Source organism: Pholcus phalangioides, unplaced genomic scaffold (genome assembly GCF_987345545.1).
Source record: "Pholcus phalangioides strain wild (caught in Gottingen) unplaced genomic scaffold, Ppha-v1.0 ptg000172l_1, whole genome shotgun sequence".
NCBI classification, from domain to species: Eukaryota; Metazoa; Arthropoda; class Arachnida; order Araneae; family Pholcidae; genus Pholcus; species Pholcus phalangioides.
The window spans coordinates 3,534,914-3,555,821 of NW_028301637.1; the positions used below are offsets into that span (position 1 = coordinate 3,534,914).

At 40.9% G+C, this 20,908-nt stretch overlaps 1 protein-coding gene and 9 non-coding genes across 10 annotated transcripts in view; 9 read left to right on the forward strand and 1 right to left on the reverse strand.

The window, feature by feature from the left end:
* LOC149063392 (vesicle-associated membrane protein 3-like) overlaps positions 1 to 20,908 on the reverse strand; it is a 211,252-nt gene that overhangs the window by 158,859 nt on the left and 31,485 nt on the right. The gene's annotated exons all lie outside the window — the stretch shown is intronic.
* Positions 3,074 to 3,146, forward strand: TRNAR-CCU (transfer RNA arginine (anticodon CCU)). Its single transcript has one exon. It is a non-coding gene; the product is annotated as a tRNA-Arg (tRNA).
* On the forward strand, positions 3,237 to 3,309 carry TRNAR-CCU (transfer RNA arginine (anticodon CCU)). Its single transcript has one exon. It is a non-coding gene; the product is annotated as a tRNA-Arg (tRNA).
* On the forward strand, positions 4,513 to 4,585 carry TRNAR-CCU (transfer RNA arginine (anticodon CCU)). The gene has a single exon. It is a non-coding gene; the product is annotated as a tRNA-Arg (tRNA).
* On the forward strand, positions 4,830 to 4,902 carry TRNAK-CUU (transfer RNA lysine (anticodon CUU)). Its single transcript has one exon. It is a non-coding gene; the product is annotated as a tRNA-Lys (tRNA).
* Positions 4,994 to 5,066, forward strand: TRNAR-CCU (transfer RNA arginine (anticodon CCU)). Its single transcript has one exon. It is a non-coding gene; the product is annotated as a tRNA-Arg (tRNA).
* TRNAR-CCU (transfer RNA arginine (anticodon CCU)) lies at positions 5,157 to 5,229 on the forward strand. The gene has a single exon. It is a non-coding gene; the product is annotated as a tRNA-Arg (tRNA).
* On the forward strand, positions 6,602 to 6,675 carry TRNAR-CCU (transfer RNA arginine (anticodon CCU)). Its single transcript has one exon. It is a non-coding gene; the product is annotated as a tRNA-Arg (tRNA).
* Positions 6,766 to 6,838, forward strand: TRNAR-CCU (transfer RNA arginine (anticodon CCU)). Its single transcript has one exon. It is a non-coding gene; the product is annotated as a tRNA-Arg (tRNA).
* On the forward strand, positions 7,602 to 7,674 carry TRNAR-CCU (transfer RNA arginine (anticodon CCU)). Its single transcript has one exon. It is a non-coding gene; the product is annotated as a tRNA-Arg (tRNA).

A 20,908-nucleotide genomic window follows, 5' to 3' on the forward strand; every position in this document is an offset into this window, starting at 1 on the left:
TGATCAATTTGCATTAGGAAAAAAGGATTGCTTAAATATGGGAAAAATGTTTTACAGTTGGATGCACCCTTCGTGGTCTAACGGATAAGGCAACGGTCTCCTAAACCGGGGATTGCGAGTTCGAGTCCCGCCGTGGGTAAACTGGGAAACCGTTCTGATTATTTTGATCAATTTCATTAGGACAAAAGAATTGCTCAAAGATGAAAAAAGTTTTAAATTTGAAGGCCGCCCTCGTGGCCTAACGGATAAGGCATCGGTCTCATTAACCGGGGATTGCGGGTTCGAGTCCCGCCGAGGGTAAACTGGGAAGCCATTCTGATTATTTTCATCGATTTCCATTAGGAAAAAAGGATTGCTTAAAGATGGAAAAATGTTTTTAATTTGGATGCACCCTTCGTTGTCTAACGGATAAGGCAACGGTCTCCTAAACCGGGAATTGCGGGTTCGAGTCCCGCCGTGGGTAAACTGGAAAGCCGTTATGATTATTTTGATCAATTTGCATTAGGAAAAAAGGATTGCTTAAAGATGAAAAAATGTTTTAAATTAAAAGGCAGCCCTCGTGGCCTAACGGATAAGGCATCGGTCTCCTAAACCGGGGAATGCGGGTTCGAGAATAGGCTGGAATGTCGTTCTGATTATTTTAATCAATTTGCATTAGGACAAAAGAATTGCTTAAAGATGAAAAAATGTTTTATATATAAAGGCATCCCTCGTGTCCTAACGGATAAGGCATCGGTCTCATTAACCGGGGATTGCGGGTTCGAGTTCCGCCAAGGATAAACTGGGAAGCCAACCGATTATTTTGATCAATTTGCATTAGGAAAAAAGGATTGCTTAAAGATGGAAAAATGTTTTAAATTTGGATGCACCCTTCGTGGTCTAACGGATAAGGCAACGGTCTCCTAAACCGGGGATTGCGGGTTCGAGTCCCGCCGTGGGTAAACTGGAAAGCCGTTATGATTATTTTGATCAATTTGCATTAGGAAAAAAGGATTGCTTAAAGATGAAAAAATGTTATAAATTAAAAGGCCGCCCTCGTGGCCTAACGGATAAGGCATCGGTCTCATTAACCGGGGATTGCGGGTTCGAGTCCCGCCGAGGGTAAACAGGGAAGCCATTCTGATTATTTTGATCAATTTGCATTAGGAAAAAAGGATTGCTTAAAGATGGAAAAATGTTTTAAATTTGGATGCACCCTTCGTGGTCTAACGGATAAGGCAACGGTCTCCTAAACCGGGGATTGCGGGTTCGAGTCCCGCCGTGGGTAAGCTGGGAAGCCGTTCTGATTATTTTGATCAATTTGCATTAGGAAAAAAAGATTGCTTAAAGATGAAAAAATGTTTTAAATTAAAAGGCAGGCATCGGTCTCCTAAACCGGGGTTCGAGGGTAAGCTGGGAAGCCATTCTGATTTTTTTGGTCAATTTGCATTAGGACAAAAGAATTGCTCAAAGATGAAAAAATGATTTAAATTTGAAGGCCGCCCCCGTGGCCTAACGGATAAGGCATCGGTCTCGTAAACCGGCGATTGCGGGTTTGCGTCCCGCCGAGGTTAAACTGGGATGTCATTCTGATTATTTTAATCAATTTGCATTAGGGAAAAAGGATTGCTTTAAGAGGAAAAAAAGTTTTAAATTTGAAGGCAGCTCTCGTGAGCTAACGGATAAGGCATCGGTCTCCTAAACGGGAGATTGCGGGTTCGAGTCCCGCCGTGGGTAAGCTGGGAAGCCGTTCTCATTATTTTGATCAATTTGCATTAGGAAAAAAGGATTGCTTAAAGATGAAAAAATGTTTTAAATTAAAAGGCAGCCCTCGTGGCCTAACGGATAAGGCATCGGTCTCGTAAACCGGCGATTGCGGGTTTGCGTCCCGCCGAGGTTAAACTGGGATGTCATTCTGATTATTTTAATCAATTTGCATTAGGGAAAAAGGATTGCTTTAAGAGGAAAAAAAGTTTTAAATTTGAAGGCAGCTCTCGTGAGCTAACGGGTAAGGCATCGGTCTCCTAAACCGGAGATTGCGGGTTCGAGGGTAAGCTGGGAAGCCATTCTGATTTTTTTGGTCAATTTGCATTAGGACAAAAGAATTGCTCAAAGATGAAAAAATGATTTAAATTAAAAGGCAGCCCTCGTGGCTTAACGGATAAAGCATTGATCTCATAAACGGGGGATTGCGGGTTCGAGTCCCGCCGAGGTTAAACTGGGATGCCATTCTGATAATTTTGATCAATTTGCATTAGGACAAAAGGATTGCTTAAAGATGAAAAAATGTTTTAAATTTGAAGGCAGCTCTCGTGGTCTAACGGGTAAGGCATCGGTCTCATTAACCGGGGATTGCGGGTTCGATTCTCGCCGAGGGTAAACTGGGAAGCCTATCTGATTATTTTGATCAATTTGCATTAGGAAAAAAGGATTGCTTAAAGATGGAAAAATGTTTTAAATTTGGATGCACCCTTCGTGGTCTAACGGATAAGGCAACGGTCTCCTAAACCGGGGATTGCGGGTTCGAGTCCCGCCGTGGGTAAGCTGGGAAGCCGTTCTCATTATTTTGATCAATTTGCATTAGGAAAAAAGGATTGCTTAAAGATGGAAAAATGTTTTAAATTAAAAGGCAGCCCTCGTGGCCTAACGGATAAGGCATCGGTCTCCTAAACCGGGGTTCGAGGGTAAGCTGGGAAGCCATTCTGATTTTTTTGGTCAATTTGCATTAGGAAAAAAGGATTGCTTAAAGATGAAAAAATGATTTAAATTTGAAGGCAGCCCTCGTGGCCTAACTGGTACGGCATCGGTCTCCTAAACCGGCGATTGCGGGTTCGAGGGTAAGCTGGGAAGCTATTCTGATTATTTTGATTAATTTGCATTAGGAAAAAAGGATTGCTTAAAGATGAAAAAATGTTTTAAATTAAAAGGCACCCTTCGTGGTCTAACGGATAAGGCATCGGTCTCCTAAACCGGGGATTGCGGGTTCGAGTCCCGCCGTGGGTAAACCGAGAAGCCGTTCTTATTATTTTGATCAATTTGCATTAGGAAAAAAGGATTGCTTTAAAGATGAAAAAATGTTTTAAATTCGAAGGCAGCCCTCGTGGCCCAACGGATAAGGCATCGGTCTCCTAAACCGGGGATTGCGGGTTCGAGTCCCGCCGAGGGTAAGCTGGGAAGCCATTCTGACTATTTTGATCAATTTGCATTAGGACAAAAGGATTGCTTAAAGATGAAAAATCGTTTTAATTTTGAAGGCAACCCTCGTGGCCTAACGGATAAGGCATCGGTCTCCTAAACCGGGGATTGCGGGTTCGAGTCCCGCCGAGGGTAAGCTGGGAAGCCATTCTGATTATTTTGATCAATTTGCATTAGGACAAAAGGATTGCTCAAAGATGAAAAATCGTTTTAAATTTGAAGGCAGCCTTCGTGGCCTAACGGATAAGGCATCGGTCTCCTAAACATGGAATTGCGGGTTCGAGTCCCGCCGATGGTAAACTGGTATGTCATTCGTGTTTTTTTGGTCAATTTGCATTAGGACAAAAGGATTGCTTAAAGATGAAAAAATGCGACGAAATTGAACGCAGTCCTCGTGTCCAAACGGATAAGGCATCGGTCTCCTAAAGCGGGCATTGCGGGTTCGAGCCCCGCCGAGGGTATAAACTGGAATGTCATTCATCTACATTCGAATCATTGCTTTCATGAATTTGCAGTAGGGCGAAAGGATTGTTCGAACACGAAAAAATGTGTCATATTGAAATGCCGCTCCCGTGGACGAAAGGATGAGGCATCGGCCTCCTAAAACGTGGATTGCGAATTCGATTCCCTCCGGGGATAAGCTTGGACGTCATTCTGATTATTTCCTTATTTATCAATTTGTATTAGGACATAAGGATTCTTCAACCAAGAAAAAATGTGTCAAACTTGAACGCCACTTTCGTGGACTAACGGCATCGCTCTCCTAAACTGGGGAGTGCGGGTTCGAGGGTAAGCTGGGACGTTATTTTGATTAATTTGCATTAGGACATAAGGATTGTTTAAAGATGAAAAAATGTGTCAAACGTGAAGGCAGCCTCGTGGCCTAACGGATAAAGCATCAGTCTTTTAAACCGGGGATTGCGGGTTCCAGGGTAAGCTGGGATGTTATTTTGATTAATTTGCATTAGGACATAAGGATTGTTTAAAGATGAAAAAATGTGTCGAGTTTGATCGCAGCCCTCGTGGCCTAACCGATAAAGCATCGGTCTCCAATACTGGGAACTGCGGGTTGGTGGGTAAGTTGGGATGACATTCTGAATCTTTTTTTTTTTTATCAATTATCATAAGGACAAAAGGATTGTTAAAAGATGAAAAAATGTGTCAAATGTGAAGGCATCCTCGTGTCCTAACGGATAAGCCATCGGTCTCTTAAACCGGGGATTGCGGGTTCGAGTCCCGCCGAGGGTAAGCTGGGAAGCCATTCTGATTTTTTTGGTCAATTTGCATTAGGACAAAAGGATTGCTCAAAGATGAAAAATCGTTTTAAATGTGAAGGCAGCCCTCGTGGCCTAACGGATAAGGCATCGGTCTCCTAAACCGGGGATTGCGGGTTCGAGTCCCGCCGAGGGTAAGCTGGGAAGCCATTCTGATTATTTTGATCAATTTGCATTAGGAAAAAAGAATTGCTTTAAAGATGAAAAAATGTTTTAATTTCGAATGCAGCCCTCGTGGCCTAACGGATAAGGCATCGGTCTCCTAAACCAGGGAATGCGGGTTCGAGGATAAGCTGGGCTGTCATTCTGATTATTTTAATCAATTTGCATTAGGACAAAAGAATTGCTTAAAGATGAAAAAATGTTTTAAATACGAAGGCAGCCCTCGTGGCCTAACGGATAAGGCATCGGTCTCTTAAACCGGGGATTGCGGGTTCGAGTCCCGCCGAGGGTAAGCTGGGAAGCCATTCTGATTATTTTGATCAATTTGCATTAGGAAAAAAGAATTGCTTTAAAGATGAAAAAATGTTTTAAATTCGAAGGCAGCCCTCGTGGCCTAACGGATAAGGCATCGGTCTCCTATACCGGGGATTGCGGGTTCGAGTCCCGCCGAGGGTAAGCTGGGAAGCCATTCTGATTATTTTGATCAATTTGCATTAGGAAAAAAGGATTGCTTAAAGATGAAAAATCTTTTTAAATTTGAAGGCAACCCTCGTGGCCTAACGGATAAGGCATCGGTCTCCTAAACCGGGGATTGCGGGTTCGAGTCCCGCCGAGGGTAAGCTGGGAAGCCATTCTGATTATTTCGATCAACTTGCATTAGGACAAAAGGATTGCTTAAAGATGAAAAAATGTTTTAAATTTGAAGGCACCCCTCGTGGCCTAACAGATAAGGCATCGGTCTCCTAAAGCGGGGATTGCGGGTTCGAGCCCCGCCGAGGGTATAAACTGGAATGTCATTAATCTACATTCGAATCATTGCTTTCATGAATTTGCAGTAGGGCAAAAGGATTGTTCGAACACGAAAAAATGTGTCAAATTGAAATGCCGCTCCCGTGGACGAAAGGATGAGGCATCGGCCTCCTAAAACGTGGATTGCGAATTCGATTCCCTCCGGGGATAAGCTTGGACGTCATTCTGATTATTTCCTTATTGATCAATTTGCATTAGGACATAAGGATTCTTCAACCAAGAAAAAATGTGTCAAATTTGAACGCCGCTTTCGTGGACTAACGGCATCGCTCTCCTAAACTGGGGAGTGCGGGTTCGAGGGTAAGCTGGGACGTTTTTCTGATTTTTTTGATCAATTTGCATTAGGACATAAGGATTGTTTAAAGATGTAAAAATGTTTTAAATTTGAATGCAGCCCTCGTGGCCTAACGGATAACGCATCGCTCTCCTAAACCGGGGATTGCGGGTTAGAGTCACTCCGAGGGTAAGCTGGGATGTTATTTTGATCAATTTGCATTAGGACATAAGGATTGTTTAAAGATGTAAAAATGTGTCAAACGTGAAGGCAGCCTCGTGGCCTAACGGATAAAGCATCAGTCTTTTATACCGGGGATTGCGGGTTCGAGGGTAAGCTGGGATGTTATTTTGATTAATTTGCATTAGGATATGAGGATTGTTTAAAGATTAAAAATATGTATCAAATTTGACAACAGCCGTCGCGGGCTAACGGATAAAGCATCGGTCTCCGATACAGGGAACTGCTGGTTGGTGGGTAAGCTGGGATGACGTTCTGAACATTTTTTTTTTTGATCAATTTGCATTAGGACAAAAGGATTGCTTAAAGGTGAAAAAATGTGTCAAACGTGAAGGCGTCGTCGTGGCCTAACGGATAAGGCATCAGTCTTTTAAACCGGGGATTTCTAGTTCGAGTCCCGTCGAGGGTATGCTGGGAAATCATTCTGATTATTTTGTTTTTGATCAATTTGCATTAGGACATAAGGATTGTTTAAAGATGAAAATATGTGTCGAGTTTGATCGCAGCCCTCGTGTCCTAACGGATAAGGCATCGGTCTCCTAAACCGGGGATTGTGGGTTCGAGTCCCGCCGAGGGTAAGCTGGGAAGCCATTCTGATTATTTTGATCAATTTGCATTAGGAAAAAAGGATTGCTTAAAGGTGAAAAAGTGTTTTAAATTTGAAGGCACCCCTCGTGGCCTAACGGATAAGGCATCGGTCTCCTAAACCGGGGATTGCGGGTTCGAGTCCCGCCGAGGATAAACTGGTATGTCATTCGCATTTTTTTGGTCAATTTGCATTAGGACAAAAGGATTGCTCAAAGATGAAAAATCGTTTTAAATTTGAAGGCAGTCCTCGTGGCCTAACGGATAAGGCATCGGTCTCCTAAACCGGGGATTGCGGGTTCGAGTCCCGCCGAGGGTAAGCTGGGAAGCCATTCTGATTATTTTGATCAATTTGCATTAGGACAAAAGGATTGCTCAAAGATGAAAAATCGTTTTAAATTTGAAGGCAGCCTTCGTGGCCTAACGGATAAGGCATCGGTCTCCTAAACATGGAATTGCGGGTTCGAGTCCCGCCGATGGTAAACTGGTATGTCATTCGTGTTTTTTTGGTCAATTTGCATTAGGACAAAAGGATTGCTTAAAGATGAAAAAATGCGTCGAAATTGAACGCAGTCCTCGTGTCCAAACGGATAAGGCATCGGTCTCCTAAAGCGGGCATTGCGGGTTCGAGCCCCGCCGAGGGTATAAACTGGAATGTCATTCATCTACATTCGAATCATTGCTTTCATGAATTTGCAGTAGGGCGAAAGGATTGTTCGAACACGAAAAAATGTGTCATATTGAAATGCCGCTCCCGTGGACGAAAGGATGAGGCATCGGCCTCCTAAAACGTGGATTGCGAATTCGATTCCCTCCGGGGATAAGCTTGGACGTCATTCTGATTATTTCCTTATTGATCAATTTGCATTAGGACATAAGGATTGTTTAAAGATGTAAAAATGTGTCAAACGTGAAGGCGTCCTCGTGGCCTAACGGATAAGGCATCAGTCTTTTAAACCGGGGATTTCTAGTTCGAGTCCCGTCGAGGGTATGCTGGGATGTGGTTTTTAATTATTTTGATTAATTTGCATTAGAATATAAGGATTGTTTAAAGATGAAAAAATGTGTCGAGTTCGATCGCAGCCCTCGTGGCCTAACGGATAAGGCATCGGTCTCCTAAACCGGGGATTGCGGGTTCGAGTCCCGCCGAGGGTAAACTGTGAAGTTATTCTGATTCTTTTGTTTTTGATCAATTTGCATTAGGACATAAGGATTGTTTAAAGATTAAAAAATGTGTCAAATTCGAGCGCAGCCCTCGTGGCCTAAAGGATAAAGCATCGGTATCCTTAACCTTGGTTGGTGGGTAAACTGGGATGTCATTCTGATTATTTCTTTTTTCATCAATTTGCATTAGGACATTATGTTGTTTAAAGATGAAAAAACTGCCAAATTTGAACGCGTCCCTCGTGGCCTAACGGATAATGCATCGGTATCCTAAACCGGGGATTCCAGGTTCGAGTCCCGCCGAGGGTAAGCTGGGATGTCGCTATGATTAATTCTTTTAAATCAATTTTCATTAGGACATAAGGATTGTTTAGAGACGAAAAAATTTGTTAAATTTGAACGCAACCCTCGTGGTCTAACGCAGTGGTTCTGAACCGGGGGCCATATGGCCCCAGGTGGGCCCTAGGATATTCCAGGGGGGCCACGGATGAAAATCTCGCAGAAGGGGAGCCGTAGCTACTGATACGGGGGCCACGAAGAAATTTATGAAATTAAATTTTTTTTGTCACTCTGATTAAAAAAATTTAATTTCAAACAAAATGCATAGAATATCATATCTTTTTCGTAATTTTTCCCCATTCAAGTAACATTAAAATGAGGAAGGAAATAAAAAAAAAAGATTCATGTAATCTCGGTGGTTGTACGACTTGGGGGTGACAGTAGGTCCTGACACAAACTATAGAAGAGGTTTAAGCAAAATGGAATAGCTGTAAAGACAGAATACAAATACAAATACGACGCCACAACAGGCAAATTGCCCAACGAGGTGGCTGACTTAAGAACATCATGGATCCCCGAGCCATTTTTTGGAGGTCCTACCTACTACTGCTACACCCCAAATGCACCCCCCCCCCTTCGCGGAACCTCCCCCCCCAACGAATCCCCAACGAATCGGTACATGCGGGAATGTGCGTGTACGTGTAGTGCAACCTGACGTAAAGTTTTGTTTCTGTGTAATGCTTGTTATGTGTAGTGCTGTCATCTGCCCCCAGTTTTTCTAACTATGAGTGAAGTGTCATGGTTGAATGATTTACCGTTGTAGGACTGTTGCTCTCTGTGGCGAGACTTTTTAACGGGGAGATCGGCTCACATTTGCGCCTTGAAGTTGGGAACCACAGAAAACCAACTTCAGCCGACCACCACTGTGGGGTTCGAACACGCATCCTCGCATCGCGAGTCCGCACTATAACCACTCGACCACCACAGCGGCACACACACAGAAAATTGTGTGTGTTCAGAATTTTCATTCAAAGAGGGCGTCCATAAAGAAAGCGGACAAAGATTTGTTGACCATTCATTGACATTCTTTTGAGTGCTGGTAGTAAATGCAATCCAAGAAGTCGATGAGTGAAAAATGAAAGCTTGTAAAAAAACCCCATCGTTTTCATGCAATTACAGACGGATAGCCATCAAGTTTAGCACAAAGCTATCTACAGCAGTGGTCTGATGGGGAATATATTTATAAAAATCGAATAAAGAATGATTGCTCTGGGGTATTTTGTTATGAATTTTGAAAGGATGCCAATTCATTGCCTCTGCTGAAAACAAATTAAGTCGAATTCAGTTATAACGAACTCCAAGAGACCAAATCATACATGGGAAAAAATACCCGCGAAATTTAATTTTTTTAAAACCACATTGCTGTATAACTCAAGAAACTGTAATTGCAAATAATTACTGTTGTTTCAATCGCAAGTGTTCATATACCATTCTTTTCAATTTAACAGGAAAAACGTAATTTTGAACACATTTAAGACGGTCTTAACGTCATTTGGTTTGCTGATTGGTGTCTATATGCAATCCAAGAAGATAATGTATTGGGACTTCCTGTAAGATTGACACTACACCTTTAAAGTTTTTTAATCGATACTGCAATGCTTCCTATTAATTAACTGACCTACTACTTAAGCCTTCTGCTGGCCTACTACTGGCCTTTGACCTTTGAAGACCAAATACAACCCGCTTCCCATCTCAATGGGTATGTCTGGAAATTTTATTAGATATCTTCAGGATAATAAATAAAAATATTACATATAGATTGCACATATAAATTCACACATAATTAATGTTCGTCAATGGATGGATCATAATATATGGAGGGAAAAAAATCAACTATAAAATCTACATCATAATCTTCCGAAAGTTATTGATTCCATCCGAAGATGAACACTAGCGTCCATGCGCTCTAAACAGCGTCCCTTGACACTGTGGTCATAGCCTTGTTGAGATATAATATATATAATCTCAATTTTTACAAGTTGATCAGACATTCATCAGTACGAAATGTCGATAGGCGCCTACTACTGGCCTGCAACATCCCAAATAATTTCAATGCATTTTTCCTATCCCGCAAGAACAATGTTGTGGACAATAGAAAAAAAAATTCTAAAATGGCGTATGACCACATTTAAAGCAATTTAAATCCGTTTATTTGAGACTCACTGCGTCTGCTGATTTCTCAGAAAAGTGCAATAAATTCTCACGTAAGTCTTCACTTTGAAATGTCCATAACCCGCGTCAATGCGTCTTTTTCTATCTGTCAACCTAAAACTTATGGTTTTTAGTGTTGATAATACGCATCCAAAACCAATTCAGCGACGCGTTTTCACAATCTGCAAAAACTGCGTGGATTTGATAGTTTGAAATGATGTCTAAATGCCAAAGATTTGGAGAGTTCGAATCAAAATGAAATTGTCAAATAATTTAAATTGTTCTTCGTATAAATGAAATATTTTAATATTGAAAGCTATATATAGAGATTAATCGTGACCGTAGTCAAACGTCTCATAAATGTCAAATTTTGTCATAAAACTGAGAGTGGGGCGCGGATCCCCTTGCGCACAAGTGGAATTTCGAAACATTTACGCACAACCGAGCCCCTCTTGGTCATTTTTCTTTTTTTCTCTCCACCCTTACTTTTTGTTTCCTTCCTAAATTTATAAAAGTAAAAAAGACATAATCATTATAAAAAGGACTGTTTTCAGATCAAATTGCCGAAGTTCAATTACTTTAGTGCAAACGAGAGTCGACTTTTTTCTTCCCAAACTATTTTTTCACGTGTATATGCAGGCTCATGGGTAACAGGGCGTATGACACTTTACTGGTGAGCCATTAGTCTTAGAGACATACCCAACGAGAAAAAGTATCCAAATCACGTGTCCAACTCAGATATGTCATTCATGTCGTAAGGGGTTGTATAGTTATAAAGTAAAACTTTTTATACCGTCCCCGTGTGCCAAAGAACCCAATTAAGACGTTGTTGCTCTGTCTTTCTCGATGCCAACTAAAATAATTTCACGTTTCTAAGTGCAATATTCACCGAGATATGCGAATCCGAAAAACTGAAGAAATTTGGGAAAAAACAGCAACGGATAAAATGGTTTCCCCATATTTAATGCTGGTTTTTTTTCCAACTTTCTTCGAATATCTCGTTGAATATTGCACTTAGAAACGTTGAATTTTTTTGTTGGAGACCGGGAAACAACTTTCACATTGGGTTTTGGGGCACAGGGTGTCCGCATAAAGAGTTAACATTTTTATTTTAATAACCATGTAACCCCCTGGCAACATGAATCAAATATCTGAGTACTACACATATGGGTATTTTTTTCAACTGGAAGTATGCTTTTAGGACCAATGGTTCGCCAGTAAAGTGTCATATGTCCCGTTACTTATGCGCCCTGTATATTAAATATACAAATACAACGCCACAACAGGCAAATTGCCCAACGAGGTGGCTGACTTAAGAACATCATGGATCCCGAGCCCCTACCTACTACACCACACCTGCACCCCCCCCCCCGCGGAGCCCCCCAACGAATCGGTACATGCGGGAATGTGCGTGTACGTGTAGTGCAACCTGACGTAAAGTTTGTTTCTGTGTAATGCTTGTTATGTGTAGTGCTGTCATCTGCCCCCAGTTTTTCTAACTATGAGTGAAGTGTCATGGTTGAATGATTTACCGTTGTAGGACTGTTGCTCTCTGTGGCGAGACTTTTTAACGGGGAGATCTTCTCGCATTTGCGCCTTGAAGTTGGGAACCACAGAAAACCAACTTCAGCCGACCACCACTGTGGGGTTCGAACCCGGATCCTCGCATCACGAGTCCGGCATTATAACCACTCGACCACCACAGCGGCTCGACCATATAGTACGGACTGTTATGTGAAATATTGCCCTGTGTTTAAGCCAACTTGCACGTTGCTTCGTCCGTCTGCGAGAGAGCGGCCATATTATGAACTAAAGGGCCACTTGAAGGCAGCTTGTCATCCAACGAAATATCAGATTTTCACCGTATCGAAATTGAAGTCAACAAACTGATAATTTTCTTATTTGAAAATCTGATTATTTATATTTTCCGATGGGCTTCAAATCCTGATAATGAACCATTATTATGTTCACATGAACAGCTTTGCCACTGCGTACATGGTTTCTCATGCCCGAACCGGGATAGCGGGTAAGCTGTTGTTTCCTTTTTGATCAATTTTCATTAGGACATAACGATTGTTTACAAATACAACGTCACAACAGGCAAATTGCCCAACGAGGTGGCTGACTTAAGAACATCATGGATCCCCGAGCCATTTTTTGGAGGCCCTACCTACTACACCACACACGCCCGCCCGCCCGCCCGCCCGCCCGCGGAACCCCCAACGAATCGGTAAATGCGGGAATGTGCGTGTACGTGTAGTGAAACCTGACGAAGTTTTTTGTTTCTCTGTAATGCTTGTTATGTGTAGTGCTGCCATCTGCCAACAGTTTTTCTAACTATGAGTGAAGTGTTATGATTGAATGATTTATCGTTGTATGACCGTTGCTCTCTGTGGCGAGACTTTTTAACGGGGAGATCGGCTCGCATTTGCGCCTTGAAGTTGGGAACCACAGAAAACCAACTTCAGCCGACCACCACTGTGGGGTTCGAACCCGGATCCTCGCATCGCGAGTCCGTCACTATAACCACTCGACCACCACAGCGGCAAATGAAAAAATGCGTCAAACTTGCATGTAGCCCTCGTGGCCTAACGGATAAGGCATCGGTCTCCTATTCCGGGGATTGCGAGTTGGAGTCCCGCCAAGGGTAAGCTGGAATGTCATGCTGATTATTTCTTTCTTGATCAATTTGCACCATGGTATAAGAATTGTTTAAAGCTATGCATTTCAGAAAACAAATAAAATCACCAAGGGATCGTACGATCCATACTGGTGATCATAGGTAAAAATGTACGATTCATTTGTGTATTATCATCACAAGTATATGAATATAATTCGCCATGTATAAATGAAATGGTTTCTAATAATACTGTTATAATTCTTTAGATTTTTGATAATTTTTGAAGAGAAAAAAAAAACACAAATGAAAATAAATGAGTATAGTATAGAATGTTAGTATATCATTGTGGCAAACAGGAGTGTCAGTTTTAGTAAAATATTATATCAGTCGTTATAGTGTTATCTCGGAATTAGAGTGAAAAATAGATGCCAAATAGGCACAAGACGTCAGATACGATATTTTAAAAATATTGTTCAATATCAGTAATGTAAAGTACAAATTTTTCAAACAATTTTTTGAAGGAGTGTTCATTTTTTTCATTTTAGATATCGATAGGTATTTTATTGTATTGTTTTGGAGCTAAGTAAATGAAGTTTTTACATGGAATATTTTTATTCGGTTTAGGAATTACTAAAATTTGATTTGGTCTTCTGGGATTGATAACATTACGTCTATTGCACCGAACTCGATTTCTGTGAACGGCAATGCATATTTTATAGAAATACAAATGTCTGATGGATTATCATTAGATATTAAGGTTACTGTAGTTAATCAAAGTTATACTTCCATTAAAATTAGATAAAATTTTGATAAATTTATTTTGCATTCGTAAAACTTCGTTAATGTTAGTGATATAGTCTCCTCCCCATGCTATGAGGCCATAATTTATTTGAGATTGAATCCAGGCATTATACAGTGTGTGTAAAAAATTATTATTTACTTTGAATTTTAAATAAAAAAATTTGCTTAAAAAGAATCTTAATTTATTTGAAACATTTTTATATGGGTTTTCCATTTTAGGTTAGAGTCAATGTAAATTCCAAGGTATTTAATAGATGAGACTTCCTCTAAGTGTTGGCAGTTACAATTTGTTAGTACATTACAGGAATTATCGTGATATGTTAGAGAGAATGTGTCCGGAGTTATAATATTGTCAGTCTCTTTTAATTTGAAACGCATATATTTAGTTTTGTTGACATTAATATTCATGTCGTTTGCCAGAAACCAGTTACGTATTTTTAGTAAGTCATCATTTATATTAGTATGTATAGTATTTAAATTCTTTGATGAATATAAAAGCACGGTATCATCGGCGAAACTAATTAATTCTCCTTTTATGTCAAGATTACACAGATCATTTATATAGATAAGGAAAAGTATGGGGCCCAAACTAGAGCCCTGAAATACACCACCTTTAATGGGTAAACTCTTGCTTATTATATCGTTGATTTTAACGTATTGATAACGATTCGAGAAATATGATTTAAACATGTCAAAAATATTACCTCTCATTCCAGTTGAATGCAATTTCGTTAGTAGAATTTCGTGATTAACGGTATCAAAAGCTTTTGAGATATCTAAGAAAATAACTATTGTCTCATTATTGTTATCAATACTATTATAAGTAAATTTGGTGAATGATATTAAGGCATTTTCAGTATTAGAGTTGGGCAGAAAACCATACTGGTTTTCAGAGAAGAAATTAATTTTATTTAAATAAGTTAGTAGGCGGTTTTTTAAAATATTTTCAAAGATTTTGGAAAGTAAAGGTAGAACGGATATAGGTCTATAATTATTCAATTCATTTATATTTCCGTTCTTGTAAATAGGAGTAACGATAGAAATTTGGAGACGGTTAGGAAAAGTACCTTCATTTATAAATTCATTAAAGAGACATGTCAACACAGGAGTGTGCGTTTTTGCAAGAATTTTTATCAATTTTGCATCAATTCTATCCATGGCAAAACTTTTTTTATCGTTTAGTGCGAGAATAGTATCATATACTTCACGAGATTCGACTTCCGTGCAATAAAAGGAATGTGTGTTCGTTCTAATATATGTCATAAAATTATCACTAATTATGTTTCTAGGGTGATTTACAGAGGTGAAATACTGGTTAAAAAGGTTGGCTAAATGTGATGGCTCGGTGTCAGGGTACACGAATTTCTTTATGTTTTTGTTTAAGATTTCATTCACCAATCTCCTTTCTTCGATCTTTTAACGCTGAAGAGGAAAACCGAACAAAATCTATCTAAGAAAGCGTAAACGCGGAATAGAAGAGAATGGTGAAGAAAGCTTAGTAAGAGGGATGGCGCAAATTCTGCGAGTGAGAGAATCGACCATTTATCCAGGCTTATCGTGCTCAAGTGTCGCTCCCCTCCACCACAGTTAATGATCATTCTTCAAAACAACGAAAATGCTACGATTGTGGATGTTACGACGTATCAATTGAACTACTTCTTTCTGGACCCGGTTGATGATCTTCCGATAGAGGGAGTTCTGTGGCAGATGTAACGAGACAGATGCAGCTGTAACAGTCTCCGAAGTAAGAAGTTCTCCACTTAAATGACAGGAAAGCTCCGGGACTTGATAATATCACAGTGCCTATTGTGAGTATTATACAGAAACAAACTTCACTCCAAGTTTCACTACACGTCCACGCACATTCCAATACGTACCCCAATTCGTTAGAGGTTCCGCAGAGGAATATGGAGGAAGTGCATGTCTAGTTTAGTGGTAGAAGTAGTGTCAATCGTGAAGGCTTTATTCTGTGGCTACGCGGATTTCTTTTCAAGTATGTTTAATAATTTGATGTAGTAGTCTGTTTTTCCAGCTCATTTTAAAGAAGGTTAAATGTTCTTGCTTCTCAAGCATGGGCGGAGATACGGGGGGGGGGCATTTCACCCCCTTCCCAGCGTCAAATGTGGAGTCGACTGATCTAATGTAGGCATATATGAGTTGACATCATCAGCAATAATCACTGTGCCCCCCAAACTTCCAAGTCTATCTCCGCCTATGTTCTCAAGAAGGATAAAAAACCCTCTGATTCTTCATTTGTACAGACCAATCTGCCTCTTGGCTACCATTGCAAAGTCCGGGTCACCATTTTGTACCACCATGGATGTGGCCTCAAGAAACTCATTTAGAACCGCATAGTTATAACAATTATTTAATTTACCCATCTGACTCCATGAATTGTCACTACTCAAGATCTTGATAATCAAACAATTAATTTATTAAAGACATAACATACACGTCAGAACTATTTAACTTGTTAAAAACTTATATAACTTAAAACGGATAACGGGGATACATAATGTAAAAAGTTAAATACTGAAAAAGGGGGAAGAGCGAGTCGTCAACTGCATTTTATACAATGCTAGTGGTGACGTCACATCGACATAACATAAGGTGCGATGACGTTACAGCAACATAAAATATTCACAGCGACACCTACAATGTATGAGAAAGTATTGGTGCAGCGCACAGTGTTTCACCTGGAACGAGTTCAATGGTTTAACACCTTATAAAACGGATTTTGATCAGGGAAAGCCGCTGAGCAAGTGATTCACCAGTTACCAAATGTCATAAGAATTCAACATATCAATAAAATGCTCACTACTGTCATATCCGTTGATATCAAGAAAGCTTTTGATTCGTTACTCCATGAGTTGATATTAAGATAGTTACGCCAACTACCATTACGGCAGCCACTTTTAGGGTCGTTGGAACATCACTTACGGGACAGGAAAGTAGGAATGTCTAAGGATGCTGGATATGTGGTTAAGGCACAAAAGCAAAGATGTTACGAACTGTTATGTTGGACGACTTTCTTAAACTAGATTGCGGCCGAAATACTCACGTACAAGCTCTTGCTGATGACGTAGTGTTTGTGATATCTGGCAATAATCACACTGATATAGCAGAAGAGGCCAGTGAGCCTATAACGTTTCCGTGAGTGGCTTCGGTCTAACAAGATTCAAATGGCTAAGGATAACACCTGCTTTTATGACTACATGAAAAGAAGAAAAACCTATAATCAAAGTTGACGGTACAAAAAAATTCGGTTGTTTAGATTTATTAAATATTTAGGTATTTATACATCGATAAGAAGCTCAGTTTTATCGACCATCAAATTAGGAAGGCAGATAAAGAAAGAGATAAGCTATAGTTACTCAGACGAATGGCCGGAGCCGAACGGAGCTTACGACGATCCTTCCGCAGTATCCTCTATAAGTCATTGGTTCAGAGGATGATGACATATAGCTGCTCATCATGGCTCGCTCAGCCCAAACAAAGGCCGATACGAAAGCTAGACACACTGCAGAGGCCATTCCTTCTTAACATTTCGGGAGCCTATGCAACAACATCAAACGAGGTATTGAGGGTAGCCACTGGAAATTCACCGCTCTGCACATACTTGAGAGCTGAAGCAAACAAAAAGCTTTTGCTTCAAATGAGAGTGGACGTCTCGGATGTAATAGTAGTGCATAGAGCAAGCAACTACGAGAAACTGATCATCACATGGCCATGGCATCCTAATGTCGGCCTACAGGAAGGACAAGCGCAGCAATTTGGATTACACGAGGATACATCAACTGAACAAAAGATCTACACAGACGGCTCCAAATCAGAGCTTGGCACAGGGTCAGCGTTTGTGGTATCTAGAGGAAGCGAAAACATTGCGGATAGATGGAGCACAAGGCTAGGGCCTAACATCTCAATCTACCAAGCGGACGTTCATACGATACATAGGGTAGTATTATAGGCGGTTGCATCAAAAATACCAACAACCGTTTTTACTGACAGTCTCTCAGCTCTTATAAGCATTAAAGACGTGCGAAGTCGTCACAGTACAATTAGGCAAATTCGAGATCGGTTGTGGAGCATGTCGATATTGGGATAGAATGGGTTAAATCTCATGTTAGTCAACATGGTAACAAGGCAGCAGACAGACTTGCCAAGGAAGCAATGCAACAGTCAACATGGACTTCACTGCCATGGCCACACAGTCATGGGAAAGCGCCAAATGAAGAACTATATGATTGATGTATGGCAGGCCAGATGGAATACCCTCAAAGGCAAGGATGCTCAGTACTTCCAGGAAAAAGTCGTCCCGAGAATAGGGGTTTGGCCTAGATGGTGGACGATAGCATTAACAGAACATGGTCCTCTGTCAGCATACATTTATCGATTTAAGCGCTCGTAAAATGATAAATGTGTATGTAGAAAAGTGGGTACACTTTTGCATTATGTGACGCAATGCCCTAAGACAAAGCAATATCACTTTAGCAACGTTTCCAAGCATTCGCTTGCCATTTGGAAGAAAAAGTTTCTTCATATCCCAATGAACTCTAACAGAATTTCAAATCTGACATTTCTAGAAGAAAATTTATTATTGCTACTACTAAACCACACTTGTACCTCGTCCATATTCCTCTGTGGAACTTCTAACGAATTGGTACATGTTGGAATGCGTGTGTATATACGGGGTGATTATAAAAAAACTATCCCGACATATGGGCCCCTAACTATCATACCATTCACAGAAACTGAATGAAATTTTGGCATAAGATATTTTGAGGTATGCGCTCAAGAATGATATGGAAAACAACAGTGTCACTCTAACAGTTACGGTTACAGTGAGAAAGTTTCGAAAATATCAAATGGCAACACCAAGTTTTTTGTATTGGAATGCGATCTCCATACTGAAAAACACTAAATAGCGTTGGAATGGCACCTGCAGCACTAAAATCCCCGGAGCTAGGCAAGGAAAAAGTAAAAAGGACTTTGCCGTGCACCAGAGCATTAATGTTCGATTCATTCGTCACACCATTTCTTCGGCCTGATCCCAGCCTGATTAGTCCTCCACAAAACGAGAAGAAGAAACCAAGAAATGCAAATTTCGGGTTCTACGTAAGACACAGTCATGACTGACGTCGTCACGCTAGGTGAAAGAAAAGGCACTGCGAAATGCGAGCCACGTATGTTGCTTTCTGCCATTCCGAACAAGATGCCGCTTTCAGGGAAAGAACGTGGGGAAATCGTAAAGATTTATTACCTGAATGGACAAAATGCCGCAGAGACATTGCGTGTTTACCGCAGAAACCATGGATTACGGCGAGGCCCGTGCACTGTCAAAGCTGTACGGGACTTGATTCATAAATTTGAAGAAACTGGTTGCACATACGATCGACCTCTCTGGACGACCTTCCGTTCCCGTGGAAGCTGTTGCAGAAGTTCACCAGACGATAAGCACAGTTCGTCCCGCAAGTGCACGCGGTGTTTCACGTGTTCTGAATCTGCCGAATTCAACTGTCCGCAAGATTCTGCGCTCTGTTCTAAACATGTTTCCGTATCGATTCCAGCGTGTCCAGATGTTGGAAGCGGGAGGCTATCAATTACGGCTGGATTTTGCGAATCAATTCCTTATCCGGTACGATGAAGATAGCAGCTGGCCTTTACGCATTCTGTGGACAGATGAGGCGCATTTCTCGTTAACTGGTAACGTGAATTCGAAAAATTGTGTGCACTGGGCAGACAATAATCCATATGATGTGCTTGCACGTCCATTACACGAGGAAAAAGTGACTGTGTGGTGTGGTATAACGAGTACATTCATCCTCGGCCCTTACTTTTTTGAAGAGGTTACTGCCGGTGATCTGCAAACATGTACAGTAACGAGTGCTCGCTATCTGGACATGTTAACTCGTTACGCGATTCCCGCATTGCAACGGCAAAATGGTCTATCTGAAGTTGTGTGGATGCAAGATGGCGCTCCTCCACATGTAGGGTCTTCAGTCAAACGTGTCTTCGTGTCTGAAGTTATCTCCCGTCATTTGACAGAGTTATCTCCCGTCATTTGACAGAGTTATCTCCCGTCATTTCCCGTTTCCGTGGCCACCAAGGTCTCCTGATCTCACACCAATGGATTTCTGGCTGTGGGGATATCTGAAATCCAAAGTGTATCAGTTTCGTCCGCAAACTGCATCTGATTTGAAAGATGCCATCAGAACTGCGATTCAAGATATTCCTATTGCCATGGTACGTGCTGCAGTGCTATCCACCATCTGCCGCATGCAAAGTGGCATCGTGTGTGAAGGAGGTCATGTGCAAAATTTGTGAAACACAATAAAATGCTTTATTTTATGCTGCTTCTCTGTCCTTATTGGTTGTCCTCACTTTTAGCCTATCTACCGCCGGTGATTTTCATGCTACAGTTGCCGTTCGAACGCTATTTAGGGTTTTTCACAATGGAGATCACATTCCAATACAAAAAACTTGGTGTTGCCATTTGATATTTTCGAAATTTTCTCACTGTAACCGTAACTGTTAGAGTGACGCTGTTGTTTTCCATATCATTCTTGAGCGCATACATCAAAATACCTTATGCCAAAATTTCATTCAGTTTCTGTGAATGGTATGATAGTTAGGGGCCCATATGTCGGGATAGTTTTTTTTATAATCACCCCGTATAGTGAACCTGACGTGAAGTTTGTTTCTGTGTAATGCTTGTTGTGTGTAGTGCTTCCATCTGCCATAAAGTTTTCTAACTATGAGTGAAGTGTAATAATTGCGGCCGACGCGAGTGCTGGTGGATGTCTCGTTATTTTGGAAACATACTGAGTCATATCATGACTTCTTTTCAAGTTATTTAATAGAAGAAATAGAAGAGAGAGAGAGAGAGAGAGAGAGAGAGAGAGAGAGATAGAGAGAGAGAGATTGTTAGTGCATGTTCGGTCGACAGCTGGAGCCAGACTGAACTCCCATACATTGAACATTGAAGGACCGAACACTTCCCGCTTCCCATTTCAGAGAGAAATCTAATCTTTCCCGGGGGATGGGTGTATCTGGAAATTTATTAATTTATGGGAAAATAACAAACACCGATATACATATATACAATAAAAAATCTGGGGTAAAAATTGTGATCATAGCATTATCCACAGATAATCAGTCCGTAATCGTAATTGTCCTTATGTAAATAATCAAAGAATAATTTTTGTCTTGTATGTGATAGAATCTGGAATTGAGTTTATCCAATCTAGAATATACCAATCTCATCAATCAAGCTGTCAAAAGATATAAATTGACGTCTATATGGCCGGCATTCAC